General features: G+C 46.0%; 1 long non-coding RNA gene across 1 annotated transcript in view; it reads left to right on the top strand.

Moving 5' to 3' along the window:
• Nucleotides 1-18,035, top strand: part of LOC121498949 — a 45,340-nt gene extending 27,305 nt beyond the window's left edge. The window contains exons 6-7 of the long non-coding RNA XR_005989958.1: nt 15,575-15,657; nt 16,849-18,035. This is a non-coding gene — a long non-coding RNA (uncharacterized LOC121498949). The remainder of the gene's footprint in view (nt 1-15,574; nt 15,658-16,848) is intronic.
• Nucleotides 18,036-18,470: the final 435 nt, after the last annotated feature.

Raw genomic sequence — 18,470 nt, 5'->3', positions numbered from 1 at the left:
CCTTTGGCCCAGGGCGCGATCCTGGAGACCCGGGATCGAATCCCACATCAGGCTCCCGGTGCATGGAGCCTGCTTCTCCCTCCGCCTGTGTCTTTGCCTCTCTCTCTCTCTCTGTGACTATCATAAATAAATAAAAATAAATTAAAAAAAAAAAAATCCTGACCCTGCCACTTATCAAAGGCATAAACTATTGAAACTGGTTGGGCCTCAGTGTCCTCTTCTGTATATTGGGGATAATCACACTCACCTTGTAGGTGGTAGGATTAAAAATGTTGGGCACATAGTAGGCACTAAAAAAGACCATTGCTGTTGCTGCTGTTATTAGTATTAGAGTTCTAAGCTCTTATAGATGCAAAGCATGAGTTTGTTGATTCGAGGGTTACACAAAAGGCAGGTTTTCCCAACAGTGACTCGTTGGTGGCCGGCACCATCAGTTTCAAGCCAGTGAGTAGAACAATTTCCAACCCCTCCTCAAAAGTCTCTCACATATTGGCAGACATAATATAACCCTGAATCACAGTGTATAGAGATAGCAGAATGATGAAGGAATTAGCAGGAAGGAGGGAAGTCCGAACTGAGTGCCCTGGGGAGAGGGGTGGTGGTGGAGGGGGAGATGGTCGGGACAGAATAGCAAATAACAAAGAGCAGGGGATGATGTGAGGCCTGAAAAAAGACAGATTATTTGGAAGTATTTATAAGAGGCAGATAGACTTGCAGGTCCCAACCACCTACTCCCCCTCCTGCAGGGGACAGGAGAGTTAGTTTCTAGAAAAACCGAATCAGAGAGACTTAGTGCTACTGACTGTCAGATACAGAGGGAGGCTGGGGTCAGGTGAAAGTTTGCACACTAACTGAACAATTCTCCCTTGCTCCTTCTTCCTCCTAGCCTATGAACGACAGGGGCAGGAGATTGAAAAACTCTTTTGTGTAGAAACTGACCCAATCCAGGAAAAAGACCTATACATATTGATCACCCCCTAGAATAAATCCCATCCAGGTACACAGAACTTGAGTCAGTCTTTAGGGCCTCAGCCTTAAATCTGAGTGGCAGTCAACAATCACCAGAGAGGAAACCATCCAACAGGACAGAGAATAAAATAATCAAACAGGAGAGCAAAAGGATCTATGAAGGAAGCAGAAATGGAAAACAAAGTATATTTGATACCTTTAGAGGAATAAGAAAATACACTGCATCCATAGGATCTGATGAAAAAGGGAGAAGCAAAGAAGAGTTTTTGGAGGGGCACCTGGGTGGCTCAGTGGTTGGGCATCTGCCTTTGGCTCGGGGCGTGATCCTGGGGACCTGGGATGGAGTCCCATGTCGGGCTCCCTGCATGGAGCCTGCTTCTTCCTCTGCCTGTGTCTCTTGTGTCTCTGCCTCTCTCTCCCTCTGTGTCTCTCATGAATAAATAAATAAAATCTAAAAAAAAAAAAAAAAATAGTTTTTGGAAATAAAAAATATGAAGTGAAAACTTCAAAAATTCTGTGCCAGTGTTTTAAGATAGTTGCAGAAATTTCTTGAAAGCAAACAAAGAGAAGAATAATCGGAGTAAAAAAGAAAATTAGAGGAGTAATTCAGGAGGCTCAACATCCAATAAGGACTTTCAGAAAGAGAACATCTAGAACTGAAGGACACAAATCTTGGCTAACATACCCAGCACAGTAGTTGGAAATGGACCTAGACCAAGATACCCCATTGTGACACTAGAACTCTAGGGGTAAAGAGAAAGTCTTATGAGTTTTCAAAGAGAAAACTAAAAAGTTACATATAAAAGATCAAGAATCAAAATGGCATTGGACTTCTTAATAGCAGCACTGGAAGTTAGAAGACTTTGGAAAAATGCTTTCATTATCTCAAGGGAAAATTATCTTCAGCCTAGATTTCTATTCCTGGCCACACTATTGAATAAGTAGAAGGACAAAATAAAGACAAGCAAAATACAAAAAAGTTTACATTTGATGTACCCTTTCTTAGGAAGCCACTGGAGGATGCTCCATGATGAGGGAATAACCAAGAAAGAGGAAGAAGGCTTGTGATCCAACAATGCAGAGGGGCAAAGGGAATTTCCAAGATGGGGGTGAAGGAAAGTCCCAGAATTACAGCTATGGGGCAGGCCTAAGAACCAACCATTTGGGTTGAGCATTGAGGACTCCAAGAAGAATTTCTCTAGGAAATTCTGATTTATTGAATTAGTTTGCAGGGCTGTTGGAAATATGGAAAGATGTAGATATTAGGGAAAACAAAGCAAATGTAAACTATAAAGGAACTATTAACCCCAGAAAGAAGAAGGCGTTGAGAATAAAAAAAAAAAATCTCAGTTCACTACTTGGCTAGGTAGTGAAAAATGTTTATTTTACATGATCATCATAATGAAAACACTGTGTGCAGATTGAACCAAAACCTGCTAAACAACTACGTTGGAAGGATAGAAAGCACAGGAAGGGGAGGGGTGAACGATTTAAAATATTTGCCTACTATAGTGGAAAATATTTAAAAGAAGTTACTTGAGAGTGAGCTGTATATGCCTATTATCTAAAAATATAAATACCAAAAAAGAAAGGCTATGAATGTTGCAAGTGGTTGCCTCTGGGGAGCAAAAGGAAGATGAGGCAGGAAGGAGGTCAAGGGACTTTCACAGATGGTATAATTCAATACAGTATAAGTAAGAATCAATTCAAGATACAATAAAGGAAAGAAGGCTGGACCTGTGTTGGCCAAACAATGGCTTTACAAACACACACCTAGGGTGCTTTTCAAATCCCTCAATGATAAAGTCAGCAAAGACAAAGTGGCAGCTACATGCATAGCATTAGGAGAATTTCTGGAATTGGGGCTGTTATTCCTATTAACACAAAAACACTAATAGTAACAACTTGAAATAGTTTCCACAGGCTTTCGAGACACCCTAGTGCGTTTGCCACCATGTTATCCCATGCTTTCAAGGAAAACACCAGAACTCAGGATTTTTTTTTTTTAATTTTTATTTACTTATGATAGTCACAGAGAGAGAGAGAGACTGGCAGAGACACAGGCAGAGGGAGAAGCAGGCTCCATGCACCGGGAGCCCGATGTGGGACTCGATCCCGGGTCTCCAGGATCGCGCCCTGGGCCAAAGGCAGGCGCCAAACCGCTGCGCCACCCAGGGATCCCCAGAACTCAGGATTTAATAGGAATCTTTGATGTAGTAAGTGGTAGAGGCAGGACCTAAAACCAAGTTCTCTGTAGTAGATTATATTTTCAAATATGGACTAATCCCTCATGCTCTTCTTTCATTCTTCCATCAAAAGATGGAGTCTATTTCTCTACCCCCTTGAGTCTGGGCAGGTCTTGTGTGAGCTTTGACCAATATAATACTGTGTGGGTGATTTTTGGTGACTTCTAAGACAAGGTCATCAGAAGCCTTGCAGCTTTTGCTTCGGTCTTATGGGATATTCCCTCTGGTGCACTCTCCCTTGGGAAGCAGCATCATTCTGGAAGAAGCCTAAGCCACCTGTAGAAGCACTTTAGTTAACATCCCAGCTTAACTAGCATCAGCTGCCAACGATGTGAGTGAGTCGCCATCTTGGATACTAGCCCAGGTGAACCTTCGGCTGACTCCAGTCCCATTCACTATCTGACTACAACCACATGAGAGATGCCAAGTGAAACCACTCGGCTGATATGTCAACCCACAGAACTCCGAGAGAGAATAATAAGATTATTATTTGAAGTCATTGAGTTTTAGGGTGATTTGTTACGTGGTAGGTAATTGAAACATTGCCTGATACCAAGGTCCATATTCTTTCCTTGGCACCACTCAATGAGTGTTTATCAACAGAGACGTTATTGAAATTTGGGTGGGAGAATTTTTTATTTTGTAGGTTTTCCCTGCACACTGTAGGATCTTTAGCACCCTGGCCTTTGCCCTTGAAGCTGATGCCCCTCCCCCAATACCATGGTGCTACCTAAGAATGCCTTCACAGTTTCCCAAATGACTCCTAAGAGTAACATTCCCAGGTGAGATCTCCAGGGAAATGAAGCCATTTTGAGATGGTTTAAAACTGAATTCCACACAAATGGAAAAGAGGGCAGTTCTGTTAGTGGGAAAGGTGAGAAAGGAGAGCTTGCAGGATATAGTTACCTAGTCCAACTGCAAAGGATCTCCACAGCCCTACCTCTGACATCTAAGGTAGCTAGGTTTCTGGCCTTGAGCTCCCTAAACTTTGCAAACTGTTTGGTGGTAACCATGCCTATGGGGGAAAGGGTGTGGGAGCTACAGAATCATCAAGCATTGATCTGGGAGGGATCAGAGAGATCATTTACACAACCCACTCACTTTGCTATCTACTGAAGCCAAAATGAGGAATGTGCACCAGGACTACACCCCGGGATCTCCCACCCAAGCCACATGCTCTTTCTACCACTCAAGCAAGAAAACACTTGTGATTGAGGTTATTTAGATGGAAAAATGGAGAAATTTACTTTGGGCATGTAAAATAGAGGTGTCCAAGTTAGCCTAACATGATTGTATTAGTTTGCCAAGGCTGTTGTAACAAAGTACCACAAACTAAGTGGCATAGGAGAAATGGATCATTTCACTGTCTGGAGCTAGAAATTCACGATCAAGGTGTCAGCAGAGTTGGTTCTTTCTGAGAGATGCAAAAGAAAATCCATGTCATGTTCTCTAGCTTCCGGGGGCTTGGTGGCCATCTTTTTGCATTCCTCTGTCTCCATCTTCACATGGTACTCTACCTGTGTGCATTTGGGTCCAAATTTCTCCTTTTTTAAGGACACCAGTCTTATTGGATTAGAACCCACCCTGCATCAGTATAACTTCAACTTACTTCTGAAAGAACTCTATTTCCAAGTATAGTCGCATTCTGGGGTTAGGTCTTCAAAATACGGATTTTGGGGCGGTACAACTCAACCTATGTGAAACCTGTTCCATGAACTCACATGCTTTCTGTCTCCCATGTGAAGTGTTACTATGGATCTCCTAAGTTTGCATCCCAATGCAGAGGATTGACTTGAAAAATCATATTAACCGAGATGAGCCCGGAGATCTCTCTTTTCCTAAGACAGCATGTTGCAGACTGGAATCTGTTTTGGCAACTACAGAAAGTCTTTGATGGAGCCTCTAATCGGCTTCTATGGACACACCTGTGACAGCTGTGACCTAGGTGTGAGTCACATTTTGCCTTCAGAAGGATCCTGACGAATAATATTAGCTGGCTGAAGACACCTGGGAAATGCAGCCTCCTGGGGGATGGGTGGCTTTAGAAGCACAACATCTTGAAGACACACAATGGGATGAGAGAGAATATGGGAAAGGCCCGATGTCATTGGAAGTCCAGGGAGAAGTGTTCATTCGTTTATTTATTCAGACATTCTTTCAACATGTTCTCAGTGAGTGGGCACCCAGTATGAGCCAGGCACTGTAAAATTTGCAATCTAATGGGGAAGAAAAGTAAACATACAAATAATTTCTGATTGTGATGAATGATATTAGGAAACGGTGTGCAATAGTAAGGAACAGCAAGGATATTGACTTTTAAAGGTGGTCAAAGAGCCCCCTTGAGGAAGTAACAATTGAGACCTAGAAGATTCAGGCAAGGGTGCTCCAGGTGGCAGGAACAGTTTGTGCAAAGGCCCTGAGTTGCTGGTGGCCTTGGTGTGTTTTAGGAACTGAAAAGAAGCAGATGTGCAGTGGCAGAGGCAAGAGATGAGGCTGGAGAGGTGGACGTGGGCCAGGACAGAGAGGTCAGATCTCACACAGACACTATGCAAAGCCACTGAGGAGCTTAAAGCAAGACAGTGATATGATTTGATTTCTGTGTGTGTGTGTGTTTTAATCATTCTCCTTGTCCCAGATTGGCAAGGATTAAAGTTTGAAAACACATGGTGTTGGCAAAGGTGTGGGAAACAGACAATCTTGTAGCTTTCCGGTATAGTTATAAATTTGTAGAAACCCTAAAGGGAGCAATTTGGCAATATTTATCAGAATCAGAAATGCACTACTTTGACTCAGCAACTTTGTTTCCACGGATGTATCCTGTACATATATACTTCAAAATCACTAAACTAGATCATTCATCCTGGCACTGTATGATTGCAAAAGATTGAAAAAGGCCCTAAATATCAGTAAATGACTAAACCCAATAATATCCACAAGTAAGGGCTTAGATGAGTAAATGTCGGTCATCCAACAATACACTGCTGGGCAACCATTGGGATAAGGGAGCTTTTTATGTACCGATGGGGATCAGTCTCTGAGATGTACATATAGTCAATTTTCAAAAGCAAGGTTCATGCACCTGAAACTAATATAACATTGTATGTCAACTCTACATCAGTAATTTTAAAAAAGAACAAGTTTCAGAGCCATGGGTGTAGGGTGTATACCGTTTAAGAACAGGGGTGGTGGGGCCATTTCCTGAAAGCAATGTGGGAGGAGGAAGAGGGAGGTGATCCTTAATTAACCTGAGCTTGACTTGGTTCCCAGCATTAGGTCCGGTGTGGTGAGAAGACTTCTCTCCCCGTCTGTCTCGCCACACCACACAACAGCTGTGTCCTGGAAGCATCAGGAGGTTCTTATTCTATCCCCACCAACTTTGACTCTTTCTTCCCATGGCTCCCACAACAGATCCATCATCAAAACCTAAAAAAATCCCACCATCAAACGATCTCACTTCTGTCTTCACCTCTCTGTTCTCACTGGGGCCTAAAGTGGCTAGAGATGGCCAGGGCCTCTCTGGAGCTCTGGAGGCCTGTCACTGGCTTGCAGGAGGCGTCTTGCTGCAGTTGAGGATGCTGTGCAGAAGATGGTTCTAGAGAAAACCACAGGTCAAATTGATAACCATTATTGAGAACTTTCCCCAGAATAACATGGTGACAAGCTGCCTTCTTATTGTTGATGCTGGCTAAATCCAAGGTTAGATGTGAGTAGGATCTCCTCTGAAGCTTTGGAACTGAGGAAGTCCTTTGACAAGTGGCTGACCACTGTGCATGTAGCTGCCCACTCCAGCAAGAGCCTGACTACCACACACAGAATGTACAACATGATGAGGCCTTGGCTCTGGAGGGCCTGCCACCCTCTCTGCACCCGACTGCACTGTACCTTAGCCCCTGGCCTAAAGTTAGAGATTGTGTGAGGTCTGCACCAAGTTGACCAGGTACCTAATGTCAAGAGGCCGGCTAGGAGAAGCAAGGGGTGTGTGTGCATGCATGCACACATGCACACTGGTGGACTGTGTGGTCCAGTGGTGATAGTTTAGGAGGGGGAGAGAGCACTTGTTTAGGAGCTGGGACTCAGTTGGACCCAGTTCCAGTCATGGCCAGGCCACTCACAAGTTGGGTAGCTATGAGAAGGCCATGCTACTTCTCCAAGTGCCACATTCCTGGGGTGTCAAATGACAAATGCGACCAGATGCTTCAGATGCTTTCTAGTAAGACAAAATTAGAAGAACCAAATTCAATAGTCTCCATGATCCAAGGCTCTGCTCAGACCACTACACATTTCTGGGGTATCCTTGGCTGCATGAGCTGAGTGTCTCTACTGTCCCGGGAATGGAGGTTGTGTTTTGGTGACCTGAGGCTTGAGAGGGAATCTCTTCCCTTCCAGCTCACTCTATCTGGATCCACTTACCTTCCTCATTAGGGTTTTAAAGGAAAAGGTGTGAGTGTGTGTCCCGTGTATGGTGGCAGACCCAGCAGGATGGCGGGAAGGCTCCCTGCCGAAGCCTCTGGATGGCAGAAAATGTGCAGCAAAGAGGATGTCAAGTGGGCCTGGCACGGGGAGATGGCCTGAGGCTTTTCTCACTCAAATGTACTACTTCTGCGTCCTGGCCACGTGTGGAAGCGGAACTGGCAGCCTACATTGTTTCCTGAATGCCGGCGAGGGGGTCTGGAAGGTGCCGGGCGGAGTGGGGGGGGGTTGCCTCCTCATCCGGGTGACTCATGCTGGGGGCACGCTCACGGCTCTTTGTCTTTCAGTCATATGAAGTCTGTTGGATGTTGCAGTGGAAAGCTCGGTGTCCGCCCGTAATCAGAAGCCTGCGGTGGGAGGAAGTTCAGTCACGTGTATAGTCCTGAAAGCCAGAATGTATAGTGTCAGGCACAAAATGTAAATAGATTTCTCTTATTAGACGGCTCGAATGCAGTGTGTGTGCGTGTGTATGTGTGAGCGGCGGGGGCAGGATGGGGGCCCCGGAGGCCTGCTCACCGGTGGTGCCAGGGAGCCGGGGAGCCTTCTGTCGCCGGGGCCGCAGGGCAGGGTCGCCTGCCAGACCTGCAGGCCCTGGACACCCAGGAGCGGCCCTCCACCCGGCCCAGGCTCAGCACCTGCCTCTCACCTGGTCAGCTTCCCCAACAGCCATTCTTGATCTCAGTGGCCACAGACGTGGTTCTTTTTTTTTTTTTTTTTTTTTTTTTTAGACGTGGTTCTTCTAACTGCCCACTCCTGTTCCTTGGTTTCTTCTTGCTCATGGACCCGAACCTTCCCATCTTTAAGAATTGCAGAGGGGCAGCTGGGTGAGCATCTGCCTTGGGCTCAGGGCATGATCCCAGGATCCTGAGATCCAGTCCCGCATTGGGCTCCTGCGAGGGGCCTGCTTCTCCCTCTGCCTGTGTCTCTGCCTCTCTCTGTGTCTCTAATGAATAAATAAATAAAATCTTAAAAAAAAAGAAAAAAAGAACTGCAGAGCCTCCCTGACCTCTTCTTCCACCTCCTCCTCACCTCCCAGCTCTGTTCATTTCTTCCAGAACCCCAATGCCCGCCCCTCGTCAACTGAACCAGGACCTCAAGTCACTGGTCTTACCACAAGTATCTTCTCCAGTTCCCCCTTAGCCAGCTTCAAGGCTACTGCCAGTCTTAACTCTGTGCACGTCAATCCCCTCACCCTTCTCTTGCCGTGGGTCTCACACAACTGCAGCCCTGGTGGGAATTTGGCCTTCTGGCACCCCTACTCCCACCTCATACGCTGCCCCTCAACATTGAACATGAACAGCGAAAATGGTTGTAAGGAGACTGATTGGTGTTACTCTATGTATGTATGTATATTTTATTTATTTGAGAGAGACCATGAGCAGTGGGAAGGGGCCGAGGGAGAGAGAGAAGCAGACTCCCCATTGAGCCAGGAGCCTGACTCAAGGCTTGATCCCAGGAGATCATGACCTGAGCCAAAGGCAGGTGCTCAACCAACTGAGGCACCCATGTGCCCCTGATTGGTGTTACTTTAAACGTAAGGGAGCCCTTAGCGCTCCCTGAAAACCCAGCCACGTCCCCGCGCCCATGTGTCCCCTCACTGTTCAGGGCCCCAGCATCTACATCTCAGTTGGTGACATTGCTTCTGATGTCACTTGGAAAATAGTGAAATTAGAAGAAAATTTTAAGAGATTCTTATCATCTCTCTGTTAGTTTGCCATAACCAGAGACCACAGACCAAGTAGCTTCACAACAGAAATTTATTTTCCCACTGTTCTAGAGGCTGAAAGTCCAAGATCAGGGTATCGGCAGGTTTGGTTTCCCCTGAAGGCTTCTCTTCGGCTTGCAGATGGCCTCCTTCTCGCTGTGTCCTCACATGGCTCTCCCCAATGTGCCCTCATTCTTGGTGTGTCTCCCTCTTCCTGTAAGGACACGACACGAGCCCTACTAGACTAGGGCCCGCTCATATGGGGCAGAACCCACCCCATTCCTGGCACCCAGGCTTAGCAGCTGTAGCTCCTCCCAGGATGCCTGAGCTCTTCAGGAAAGGTTTGAAGGCCCGGCTGAACCCTCTCTCACCTCCTGCAATCGAGCTTTTACTTGAAAACAGATTTGGTGTTTCTGTTGCTTCCCTCAATGCCAGCAAAGCACAAAGAAACAATGGGAGGCCAGAAAGGTCAAATCGTTCGTGGTCAAATATCTCCTTTGTGCTTGGTAGTGGACGTGCTGTAGCCATCCTCTCTCCTAGGTTCCTCCTGAGGCAGGCCTGGGCAGGGGCTGCTGCACACTTTCCCTCTCTCCTCCACAACTCCATCTCTGCTTTCCTATCAGATGCCCCGTGGCTTCTGTTCTTCAGAAGGCCCAGGAGCGGCCCTGGCCAGGAAGGCTACACTCCAACGTTTAGGCCCAAACAGGAGAAGAGAACCGCAAAGGTTTATCGATAATTGTTTTAGGCACATAAGTCAAACTGAGTCCAAGTAACACAGAGCTCTTAAACTGGGAGAGCAATGGGTTTGAGGAAGAAAACGACTTCCATGGGCTCTTTTATATTTTTCTAGATTTCCCCTAGTTTTCTACTTCTTGCTGGTGTTTGGAGAGAGTAGGGGGAAGGGGATGTGGGGTGGTGGGGTGGGGAAAGAGGATTTTATTTCTTTTTTTTAAAAGATTTTATTTATTTATTTGACAGAGAGACAGCACAGGTAGGCAGAGCAGCTGGCAGAGGCAGAGGGAGAAGCAGATGCCCCACTGAGCAGGGAGCCCGACGCAGGACTAGATCCCAGAACCCTGAGATCATGACCTGAGCCTATAGCAGACACTAAACCGACTGAGCCACCCAGGGGCCCCGAGAGGATCCTATTTCATAAAGATTTTATTTCCCATAATCTTAAGGAGGGAAGAAATCTCCAGTATTTGTTTCTCAGACCTAGAAACTCGCCCTGCTCCTGACTCAAATCACCCTGAGGCCCTCTCCCAGAAGAGTGATGATCAATTAAAATGTGGAGAAACAGCAGCAGTGACTGGCATGTATTAAAATCAAGGGGACACAGATTGTAAAAGATCATTTTCTCTCAGGCCTGAGGCTGCTTCTCTTCCTTCAGGAAGGCTCAAAGAATCAATCACTTCTGTTTTTCTGAAGAGACAGGAATTCCAGATTTTCCTTATTAACTCATTTCTCATTATGATAAAGGTATGTCTCTTCACCCAGAAAATCTTTCCAGCTGCAGCTTCAGCATCAATAAAAATTTGCTTTATATGGTTTTCTGTCTCCTGGGTTAGCCTTTCTTAGTTAGATTTTGATTATTTTCCCTTAGTTTTCTCTACTTTTGTCATCATAATGCTTTCCTCACATCATTTCTCTTAGTCCTCCCTCCTTTCTCCTTCTCTGTTTTAATCTTCTGACTTCATAGTCGTAACACCAAATGCATAGTGGATATTAAATAAATGTTTCATTTTAATACATGTTGCATCACTAGATGTGCACTAACAGCTAATAGTTACTGAGCATTTACCAGAGGCCAGGTCTGGGCCAAGCTCCCACGATGCATATCCTGCTGAATCCTCAAAGTTCCCCTAAGGTTTTGAGGTCACTAGGAGGGCTGGGACAAGGGGATGGGAAGCGAGACCCTAAGGCACAAGACTTAAGGAGGCGCTCACTCTTGGAGTCCTGAAAGGACAGGTCAGCCCCGAGAATGCCTCACACTGCCCCAGCCTGAGCACTACACTGATTTCCCTCTCTAACATAGAAGAAAACGGGGCGGATAGAAGGTAGGGCAGTTGCCCAAGATCACAGAGCTAAAAAGAAAAAAAAATAGAGAATTTGAACACAGGCCTAGCTAAATCCAGAGCTCCAGCTCTTTAAGAATTATAATTAATATGTACCCAGAGCATTCAAGTAGCTTTAAATGTCACCATTCTTAGTGTGTGTTTTTAATTAAAAAATGTTACTTTTCAGTTTAAAATAATTTATACTTCCTAAATGTCACCATTCTTTAATATGAAGAGAAAGCCAAGCATCATCAGGCTTTTGAGAAAAGCCTCTAACCCAAATGCCAGAGATCTAATGAAGCAAACAGATAAACAAATGCAGAAAATCTTAAAGCTGAAATAATGCAGAAGGCAGAAGACAGCTTCATACTGAAGTTTGTAAACTTGAAGAGTTAGAAGATGTTGCATCCATGAATCAAGAAGAGGATAAAAAAGAAGAGAATAGAAAAACTCTTATAGAAATTGAGATGTTTATAGCAGAAATGAGTATTTCAATAGAAGAGCTGAATAGTAAGGTTGAAGAAGTCTCCCAGGAAATAGAACAAGACAAAGAGATGAAGAATAGGAGAGAAGAGATAAAACCAGAGGATCAATGCAAGAAGTCCAACACCAAATTTATAGGCATTCTTATAGGCATTCCAGGAAGAAAGGAGAGCAAAAAATGGAGAGGAAGAAATTATTTAAAAAGACACAAGAAAATGTGGGCCAAGTGCCCAGAGCACTGAATAAAAAATAGATAAATTGTGGTGAAATCTGACAACACCAGGGATAAAAAGATGATCATTAAAACTTCCAGAGGAAAACAGAAAAAATTAGGAATCAGAATGGCATTCCGATTTCTCACCAATACAGTTGGAAACCAGAAGTCCACAGAGCAAAGCCTTTACAAAGCTGAAGGAAAATGACTTCCAAGGTGTCAGTTGAATATAAGGATAAACTAAAGACTTTTTTTCAGTTAGGCAAAATCTCAACAAATTCACTTTCCATGGATCATTTTTTAAAAGCTACCAAAGGATGTACTTCAACAAAACAAGGGAGTAAGCCAACAAAAAGTGACTTGGGGAAACATGTAGTCCATGCAATCATGTCCAGGACAACCTGGTTCAGTAGGTCTGGAGAGCTCTCAGCTCAGAGGAGAGGCACAGGATGGAGGACACTGGACACCAGCATTCATGCCATAACAAGGACAAATTATCTGATAGCCTTTTCATGTGCTTGCCTATATTAAGAAGAGTTTAACAAGAATTTGGAGGACTCAGTGAGAGGCCCCTGAAAATCTAAGCAACTGTACCAAGATGATTAACTCCAAGGAAAACAAAACATTGTACATGAGAGGAAATGTTAGAGCAGACTCTGAGGCTTAGCTGGAAACAGTATTTAACAATATTTACTGGGCAGCCTGAGTGGCTCAGGGGTTTAGCACTGCCTTCGGCCCAGGGTGTGATCCTGGAGTCCCGGGACCGAGTCCCACATCAGGCTCCCTGAATAGAACATGCTTCTCCCTCTGCCTGTGTCTGTGCCTCTCTCTCTCTCTGTATCTCTCATGAATAAATAAAATCTTAAAAAAAAAAAAAAAAACAACAATATTTACTGTGGCATAGCAACATAAATTCTGAGGAGTAATGAATCCAAAAGATGTGAAATACCATGTTGGAGGATGGTTGTGAAGGTGTACAAGTGTGTATAAAATGTAAAGATTAAATTCCCCTCTGCTCTTGTAGAAGTTAATATATGTCTAAAATGGGGGTGGGGGTGAGGATAAAGAAATATATTACTTAAAACTATGGATGACAATACCAGAAAATGTCAAAAAGAGTTGAAAATGCCTGTCTCTGCAAAGTGGGACCTGGGGTCAGCAACAGGATGGCGTCAGGGAGTCTCTGCTTCTTATTATAAGCCTCGTGATGCCTTTTGATGCTTAAATAAGGTATGTTTATTACCTTGATCAAAATTAACATAAAAAGGTAATTTCGGCCTTGGCTTTTTTTTCTTTTTTTTTTGGCCTTGGCTTATTTACTTGCCTTTTCTTCTTCCTCTTAAAACTAGAAACTGAAGTGAGGAAAAAAATCACCTCTTTGGGCCTTTTGGCTCTTTGAGCAGAACATACTGTCTTCCTCCTTCCTCTTCTCTATTATTATGAAACAGATCAGCAGTTTTTTTTATAATAAATTTATTTTTTATTGGTGTTCAATTTACCAACATACAGAATAACACCCAGTGCTCATCCTGTCAAATGCCCCCCTCAGTGCCTGTCACCCATTCACCCCCACCCCCCTCCCTCCTCCCCTTCCACCACCCCTAGTTCGTTTCCCAGAGTTAGGAGTCTTTATGTTCTGTCTCCCTTTCTGATATTTCCCAACATTTCTTCTCCCTTCCCTTATATTCCCTTTCACTATTATTTATATTCCCCAAATGAATGAGAACATACACTGTTTGTCCTTCTCCGATTGACTTACTTCACTCAGCATAATACCCTCCAGTTCCATCCACATTGAAGCAAATGGTGGGTATTTGTCGTTTCTAATGGCTGAGGAATATTCCATTGTATACATAGACCACATCTTCTTTATCCATTATCTTTCGATGGACACCGAGGCTCCTTCCACAGTTTGGCTATTGTGGACATTGCTGCTAGAAACATCGGGGTGCAGGTGTCCCGGTGTTTCACTGCATCTGTATCTTTGGGGTAAATCCCCAGCAGTGCAATTGCTGGGTCGTAGGGCAGGTCTATTTTTAATTCTTTGAGGAACCTCCACACAGTTTTCCAGAGTGGCTGCACCAGGTCACATTCCCACCAACAGTGTAAGAGGGTTCCCTTTTCTCCACATCCTCTCCAACATTTGTGGTTTCCTGCCTTGTTAATTTTCCCCATTCTCACTGGTGTGAGGTGGTATCTCATTGTGGTTTTGATTTGTATTTCCCTGATGGCAAGTGATGCAGAGCATTTTCTCATGTGCTTGTTGGCCATGTCCATGTCTTCCTCTGTGAGATTTCTCTTCATGTCTTTTGCCCATTTCATGATTGGATTGTTTGTTTCTTTGGTGTTGAGTTTAATAAGTTCTTTACAGATCTGGGAAACTAGCCCTTTATCTGATATGTCATTTGCAAATACCTTCTCCCATTCTGTAGGTTGTCTTTGAGTTTTGTTGACTGTATCCTTTGCTGTGCAAAAGCTTCTTATCTTGATGAAGTCCCAATAGTTCATTTTTGCTTTTGTTTCTTTTGCCTTCATGGATGTATCTTGTCAGATGTTATTGTGGCCGAGTTCAAAAAGGGTGTTGCCTGTGTTCTCCTCTAGGATTTTGATGGAATCTTGTCTCACACTTAGATCTTTCATCCATTTTGAGTTTATCTTTGTGTCTGGTGCAAGAGAGTGGTCTAGTTTCATTCTTCTGCATGTGGATGTCCAATTTTCCCAGCACCATTTATTGAAGAGACTGTCTTTCTTCCAATGGATAAGCAGTTTTAATCACCTAGAAGAGCACATAATCCTCAACCCAATACTTGACTTTGAAATTAATTTCACAGTTATGTTTGACTACACGTAGGTCATAAATTACATTATGGACAGCCAGCTTGTGAGAAATTTAAAAGCTGTCCACCTTTCCCACCTGCCCTTCCTCTGGGGCAGAGGTCTGCTCCACAGGTTCTCTGATTGAAGTCCCCATCCAGCACCCCAGGCCCGCTGGCTCACTGTGCCCTCATTTGCATTCCCACTCCTTGCCTGGAACTGGTTGTCAAAGCCCAAGATCCAAGCTTTCCAGTGGGCATTAGGTCACTAGCTCAATCAGTGTTTCTTAGTATTCCAAGATGCTTCACGCTGTCTCAGCCCCCTGGAGGAGAGGAAATGCCAGAAGTGGTCCCTACCCAAGGAACTTAAAATCCAGTTGAGAGAGGGGGCTCTAGACAAAGGAAAAAAATCATCGTGAACAAAGCAGAGTTAAGAGAATACCTGTGAGACACAAGAAAACGTGCTGTTTGTGTCCCCAGAAGGGGGGATCGGGGATGGTGGGGATGGCCTGATCCAGCTCCAGGGAGGAGGGAGAACGTGGCCTGTGTGCCCAGAGGTCATGCCTTGCTCAAAGCCATCTTCCTGGACTCCCCTGACTTGGCACCTCTCCCCCCAGAAGTTCATCACGTCTTCCTCTGGGCTGACACTGGATCGTGGATGTGCTTCTGGTACTGCCGTCATCCCAAGGCTCGACAACTTGTGAGTGTTTATCCCACAAAACCGTGACTTCCCCTGGCTCAGGGCTGTGGATTTGGCAGCACCGCCCGCAACTTAGCTCAGAGGCTCAAGAATGTGAACTGAATAAGGAGTGACTATTCTTCACTGCAGGAAGGAAAATGATGGCTAAGGAACAATGTGTGGTGCTGCAAGTCTTCTCCCCAGCCCTGCACTAGCCTCCTTTCCCACCCTGTCTGCACGTGGGGACGTAGGGAGGCCAACGGGAGAGCGGGTCAGAGAGTCAGATGGGACAGGGAGTTCTCCGTAAAGGTCATCTGGGGGGACAGTCGGAGCTCCAGTTGCATCTGGCACATGGAGGACTCCCAGCGGATTCACATGCCATCCCTCCCAGGTCCTGGGATTTCACAGCCACCCCGTGAGGGCCCGGGAGGTTGAATGTTCTCTCCTGATTTCTCAAGAACACAGAGCAAACCAGCAGTTAAGATGGCCTTGGTGGCAAGCGGCTCTGTGGGTGGCCAGTGTTGATGGGTGGCCTCAGAGCTGCAGGTCTGGGATCACCTGAGCCCACATTATGAGCCTGCAGAGAGCAGGGAGAAAGGACAAAAGAGGTAAGTGGGGCAGGGGTCCTGGCAGCCCTGGGACCACCTGGGACACAACACCAAACAGAACCACTTGGACCGGCCCAGGGGAAGTGGTGCCAGGCTGCCTTATACTCTTGTGCTACCGAAGGGCCCTCGTCATGCCTCCCTCACGGGATGTTCCCCAGGCCAGGCTGAGATCATGCACAAACGTGGCCAGCACAGTGCCTGGCACATGGACTGCACACTGTTCTCGCACTCCTCACCGGAGTACCAGCTCTCCCATGTGGGAGATGCAGAGCACAGCAGCATCCTGGAAAATGACTAGAGTTCTAACCATGACTTGCATTTTTTATAATTCTGTTTTTCTCTTGACCCAATTAAAAAAAAAAAAAAAAGGCTTTTTGCTCCCTTTCCTCATGGGTCCAGGGGTTGTGCTAGTTAGCCCAGCTGCACAGTCAGAGAGAGTGCAGGAGGGATCCTCTGAGCAGTCCTAGGGGGCGGTACTATGCCAAGGTCAGGGTGAAAGTTGGACTTCCTGGCCTGTGCTCAGCCCCTCAGAATGTGGCTGGTACAGAGAGGGAGGGATGGAGCCAATCCCCATGGACAGCTCTTCTCCCTCGTTTGCTTTCAGTGCCCTTCCTGACCAACCTTGGCCATCCTGAATCCACCTGAGATGCATTTAGAAAATGTCCATGACCAGACCCCCAGGATTCTGACTCTGCTGGTGTAAGATGGGGCTCAGCCACTGGTATTGTTACACAGCTTCCCTCCTGATGGTCCAGCACAGCCAGGGTTGACATGCTCCGGCCTAATGGGACTTGGCTGTTGAGTGAACCCCTTCTTGAAAAGTCATCCTTGGACAAATCACTCTGCACACAGGAGGAACATGTGCTCAGGAGTCAGATGACCCAGGTTTGCATCCTGGCTTTGCCACTCCTGGCTGTGTGTGACTTGGGCAGGTCATCTACCATCCCCAGACCTCGGTTTCTTCATCTCTACAATGGAGGAGTCAGTGATGGTCCCTCTCGCCTGTGTTACAGTGAGTGCTGAGAGGTCAGGCAGTAAAGTGGTCGGCACAATGCTTGACCAGTCAGTACTGGTCATTACAATTAATACTTATTATTATTTCTTGGAGAAAAGACTCTTATTTTCTGCCCAATCTTGCGAGTCAAGAAAGCCTTGGGATTATTCGAGGCACTCATCTAATGGATCCTGCATATGATCACATGAGCACTGATGCCCAGACCATCTCCCTCGCCCCCATTCTACCCCTAAGTGCCAGGACAATCCCCCCAGCTCTTTTGTCAATGACAGTGGGAACACAGTTCCCTAATACATTGTTTCCAAAGCAGTGTTCAGGTGCTACCTCATTTAACTCCACCCTGCCCCCGCAACATTTCCACAGCTCTTGCACAGCCCGGGTAACAACTGGAGCCATGTTGCCAGGGGCAGGGTGCACACACAGGCCACAATGGCAGACAATTCAGGTACCAGTTCTGGCCTTGCAAGGCATAAATCTCAGATGTGTATGCATGCACTGTCCAATCTCTCCTGCTGACCCTGAGCACCTGTGCAGTGAATAGCCTTGATAAAGCAGCTCTTATTTCCTTTCCAGGGAAGGGTACTGTGTCCCACTGCCACCTGCCCTCCCCCTCCAGCAGGTGGTAACAGGGAGCACTGAGGAGCTAGGTGTAGGTGCTCAGAAGCAAGGAACCCCAGACTTTGACCCTTCTGAAGGCTTCTCATCTTCCCAGGGGCTGCTTTGCCATAGTGTCTCTACCCAGTGAGCAGATTGATCCTAATGGCAGGACTGACTGGAAGGCTCCCTGCTGGGGGCTGCTCTCTCTGGCCTTGGGAGGCATATGAAAGGGGAACAGGCATCTGGAACGAGGAGAGGTCAGAGGTCATTTGCTCAAAGCATTGACGTGAGGCCCCATGGCTGGCATGAGTGAGCAAGGGTGAGAGTGGGGGCCCGGGAGGTGAGCCTGTGTCCCTGCTTGCAGGCAGTGCACGAGGCATGTCCTTACTCCCACGACAAAGGGAAGCCACTGAGGGCACTGCAGTGGGGAAGCCATGACAAGATTTATGTTTTGTGCTGGCTTCAGTTCTACTTGTAATCCTTTTATTCTTTCCAAGAAAAGCTCCACCAAGCACCAAAGGCCAATATTTACTTACTCTGTGCCAGGCTGTGCACTAAGTCCTCTACATGAATCAGCTCCCTCTTCCACGGGGCACCACGGCATATCCAGGAGG

Source organism: Vulpes lagopus, chromosome 9, assembly GCF_018345385.1.
Source record: "Vulpes lagopus strain Blue_001 chromosome 9, ASM1834538v1, whole genome shotgun sequence".
Taxonomy (NCBI): Eukaryota; Metazoa; Chordata; class Mammalia; order Carnivora; family Canidae; genus Vulpes; species Vulpes lagopus.
The sequence above is the reverse complement of the archived record's forward strand: the minus strand, read 5'-3'. Positions and strand labels throughout refer to the sequence as shown.